The sequence below is a fragment of the Ischnura elegans genome, chromosome 13, assembly GCF_921293095.1.
Source record: "Ischnura elegans chromosome 13, ioIscEleg1.1, whole genome shotgun sequence".
Classification (NCBI taxonomy): domain Eukaryota; kingdom Metazoa; phylum Arthropoda; class Insecta; order Odonata; family Coenagrionidae; genus Ischnura; species Ischnura elegans.
In genome coordinates this window covers 6,914,420-6,919,216 of record NC_060258.1, presented here as the reverse complement: position 1 = coordinate 6,919,216, position 4,797 = coordinate 6,914,420, and the positions used below count along the sequence as shown (strand labels likewise).

At 37.3% G+C, this 4,797-nt stretch overlaps 1 long non-coding RNA gene across 1 annotated transcript; it reads left to right on the top strand.

The window, feature by feature from the left end:
• Nucleotides 1-231: 231 nt before the first annotated feature.
• LOC124170179 lies at nucleotides 232-2,337 on the top strand. Its single transcript, XR_006867344.1, has 2 exons — nucleotides 232-380; nucleotides 2,228-2,337. It is a non-coding gene; the product is annotated as an uncharacterized LOC124170179 (long non-coding RNA).
• Nucleotides 2,338-4,797: the final 2,460 nt, after the last annotated feature.

The window sequence follows — 4,797 nt, the reverse complement described above, 5'->3', positions numbered from 1 at the left end:
CCTAATTTCGTGTATGGTGTACATCAATTGCACTGTTAATTAATAAAGATAATATTACAATGAAGGTGTAACATAGTTCAAAGATGGCTCCCATGGTAAAAGAAGTGAGAAAGCATTTATTTTTTTGAGCATAAAACATTTTTCCTCTGATAGTGTTGAAAAAATTAATTTTCTCAGGAAAATTTTTATGAGTAATACGAAATTTTAATGTAATGTGGTTTATAAATTAAGTTAAGTCAATCCTCTCCAAAAAAAATCTCCTGAATTCGTTTTCATTCATGATTCATATGTTGATGATTACTTACAGCCTACTTTAGGTGAGGGTGGGGACCCAATTGAGAGTTTGACTATTGCCCAGGAGCCCACTACAGAAGCATTTGGTGAGTACTTTTAAAGGTTGCAAATAACTCTATACGCAGAGGAATCGCTGTTAATATGGAGAACGTAAATGTAAATTCTTTTATTCATCGAACTTTTATTGTGACTAGAGCGACAATTGAGAATTTGACAGTGGTCTATGGGTCCACAATGCAAGCAGTGGGTGAGTGCTCTAAAGAGCTACACATAACTTATTACGGATAATACTTAGGAGGCTTTCAGATGGGACAACTTTTCATGGGCCACTGTACATGGCATGGCAATGTGCTTTCTAATAACCATATTTCTCTATGGATGTGGCCAATGGTGTCAAATCATTCCATGCTCTCCAAGGCATCCAATTCAATCCAGTCCTGCGCTGTGACATCTACCGGGTGCGTTATATGCAATTAGAACTTGTGGCTGCTTTCTGATGAGACAAGTCTCAGGATTTCATGGTCCCATGCCGATAATGTAGGATGGCATAGTTTCCTTCCAAGGCGGCCTTATTTTAACTGATTTTGAAAGATGAAGGACCTGAATAAGTCATCTGTATGTGTATGGTGAAAGCTTTTGTTAGTCATGATAATGACGATATGGACGTTGAAACTAGTTTATAGCAAATAAATAAAAGTGGAGCACATTGTGTGAGAATCGTGTGTCCAAAAGTAAATTTCAGTCTGCATAGAAAAGTTGAACATGAAACCTGGTCAAATGAATGCAAAAATTATCTTTGCCTCAGGTCCATTTTAAAATAATGCAAAAATTAGGTAAAACCTTTTGAATGAGTACATTCCTATTCACTCTTTCAGCTTTTGATTGGCTTTGTTAGTTTTAACATAGAACCAAGCATGAAGTTTCCTTGGAGTAGAAATATTGTTTACATTATGTAGAATTAATACAAAAGCCCCAGGAACGAAATCAGTATGTCTTAGAAACAACCGAGCTTGATTTTAATCCTATAGTTGTAGGAGTTTGGTATTTTAGTTCTGCATTGTGATGATAGTGGGTATTCATGCTAATTTTTTCTAGTTAGATTATGTTTCTAGCGGTCAGTTTTATCAACCTCGCCACAGGAGGTATATTTAGGGGCTGTCACCTTTCCCCTTTGATTGCTCATTATGGGAAACAAATGCATATTATTTTCATCTAGGGGCAGAAAATTATTTTCTGAATTCAATAAAGAAAATCGCATATAGATATGTGTTTTTCTTTGGGACATTCAAATAGAAATGTAACGAATCTTAAAGCACGTCAAAAATTCCTTACCTAGCAACTGCTGAAGAAGTGCTCATGACGTCATGCGTGCTAAAAGCAGTACACGCAGGGCTACACTCCACCAATATAGGTGATTCAAGCGTGCCTACTCAACCCAAAAGTGAGTTTAAAGTGGGAAGTGGGAGAAAGATGGAAAGATGTTTATGTATTACTACATATCGATGGTTAAGTTCTTACGACACGTAATTCAAAAATAGAAACTTCTCTGGAGACCAAAAGGAGCAATTTTTTACTTATGCACTCAAATTGAAAACCAAAATTTCACAGAACTGAAAAAAGGTATTCATTTACTCATTTGGAAAGAAAGAGTTAAATTTTGCTTGCATTTTATTTTTTAATTTAATTGCACTTAAAGATACCTGACTCAAACCGGCCGAATTTGAGATACATGTTGTTAGAACTTAGCCATCGATAAACATGCAAACAAATTTAACTCAAACATATGGCTTAACATTGATGAGAAGAATGAAATCTGGCCCTTTTAAGATTTGATCCTTAACATGACAGAACGTTATTTTTTTTAAATGGTGTTTTATCATGTATTGGGAGATTTATATACTAATTGTTTCCACTAATATTGATGCCGTTGCAGAATCATCAATCAGAGATGTGTTTCTCACCATCCTTCTGTCTAGCGAAAGTGGCAGTTCTTGTGAGCCTACCACTTCCAAGACTTCTTATGGGCTGGAGGAGGAAAAACAGGGGCCGAAGAAAAAAGGAAATGGGCGTCTCAAGAAAACCGGAGGAGGGAAAGGGGTAAAGAAGACTATAATACAAGCGGCGAAAAGCTTGGCTATGGAAGAGAAATTGACTTTGCAATATTTCCCCTCAAAGTCATCTCACGTTAGGAAACAACGCAATCACGTGGTTGCGAGAAAGAAAGAGAAACCTTATTCTTGTAATGAGTGTAAAAAGTCTTTCTTCAATAAGAGAGATTTAGTTATACATTTACGTTCGCACACGGGAGAGAAACCGTTTTCTTGCAGAATCTGCAAAAAATCTTTCACTCATCAGAGTTCTCTCAAACGTCACAGCCGGACACACACGGGTGAGAAGCCCTTTACGTGCAACGTGTGCGGCCAGTCCTTCAGTCAGAGGGGAAACCTTGTGTCCCATATACGTCATCACACGGGGGAGAGACCTTACTCATGCAGCATTTGCTGCAAGTCTTTCACCGCTAGTTCTTCCCTCGGCTCACACATGCAAACGCACACGCAGGAGAAGCCATACTCATGCGACGAATGCGAAAAGTCTTTCGGGAACAAGTACGGCTTAGTTTGTCATATTCGAACGCACACGGGAGAGAAACCTTACTCATGCAGCGAATGTGAAAATTCTTTCTCGCATAAGAGCACCTTAGTGACACATGTACGCACGCACTCGGGAGAAAAGCCATATGTCTGCAAGGTGTGCAGTAAATCCTTCTCTCAGAGTACCCACCTTGTTACCCACACGCGTACACACACAGGAGAAAGACGTTTTTCTTGCTCAATCTGCAAAAAGTCTTTTGCTCGACCGACTTCTCTCAAACGTCACATACGGACACACACGTGAGAGAAGCTTCACATCCGCAATGTGTGCAGCAAGTATTTCACTAGCAGAGACAATCTTCTTTCCCACCTACCTACCCACAAGGGAAGGAATCCTTATTATTGTAGCATTTGCTGCAGATATTGAGAGACATTACTCGTGCGACAAATGTGATAAGTCTTTCTCGAATAACAGCCACTTACAATTAGTTTGACAAATTCCTGCACACATTGGTGAGAAGCCCTGTATCTTCAAAGTGTGCAGTTAGTCATTCACTCGGGGGAGCAACCTTGTTTGCGTGCCCAAATGGGAGAGAGGTCTTGTTCATGAAACGAGCGTGAAAAGTCTTTCTCGAGACTGCGCGTCTTAGTGGCTCATTTTCGTAGAGACACTGGAGAGAAGCGTTACAATAATTTTATCATATTACTATTATTTATTATTATTTTTATTATGTATCATTTTTTCAAAATAAGAAGTATGTGATTAACTTAGCCAAATAAATGAATTTAAAATGTCATAAAAGTGCTTTTATCACTGTATATCAATTGAACTATTGCGTTTATTTTACAAATGTAGTCCTACAAATCAGCCACCACTAACAGACCTGTTTCAATACTGCTACAGACGTATGCCTCTAAAAATTCTACCATTGTGTCGTAGTTTATTATGTGCGTCCCTATAAGTATGCAATAATTTGTTATATTCTAATGGCAATAAAATTCGCTGGCTGCTAATATATGACGGAACATTTTTTGGGTTTTAAAGTGTTCAACAGAGAAGTGTAGGGAAGTTAATTTTCAAATGGATTTCCAACAATGCTAGGGCAACTGTCTCCCAACCGTTGTTAGTCAACCAGTTGTCATCCCGTCTATGTATGAAGGATGATTGAATCGAAAATTTACCATTTTAAATATGTACTTACGTAATGGAAGGACAATGTTTTGAGATGATTTTATCTAAAATATAATATACTGCTTGAAGAATTTGATCGATATTTTCATCAAGCATAAGAAGCACCTGGCCAAAACTATGAATGTATAATTTCCACGTTGAGTATTTTCAATCGGTGAGAAGTGGTCTTAAATAATATATTTCCGACCACAGTTTCAGACTTCAAAATGTCGCACTTGCTTGAATTGCCATAAATTTTATTAAGTTTGAAATTGTAGGAACTGCTTTGACGATTTTAACCGGTACCTCTGTTTTTTTGAACATCTGACATCATTAATTTATAACTACATTTTTGCATAGTAAAAATGTAAATATGATGTTCAACGGAATCCCGGAGCTACAGCCATTGTCGATACTCAAATTTATGCTCTCAAAGAAACTGAAAATTTTAAAACAGGATATTTTAAGGTCCATGTAATAGTATTTTACTCATTACCGTCTCATACAAAAAGCTATGACTCACCTCATGTCAAATTGACCATAATTTTAAAGCCGAATAAGGTATTTCATTTACTGTAACAAAAACTGCGATCCAATACCGGCACCCATCTTGGTACCGATTCATGTATTAATTTTGAATTAACAATTATTATGGTTCCAAAAATTATTTTGCGAAAGTAGTGTGAACCAAACACACGCAGCATTGCCGTGTTATAAACTGAGCCGTATGTATAGGGAACA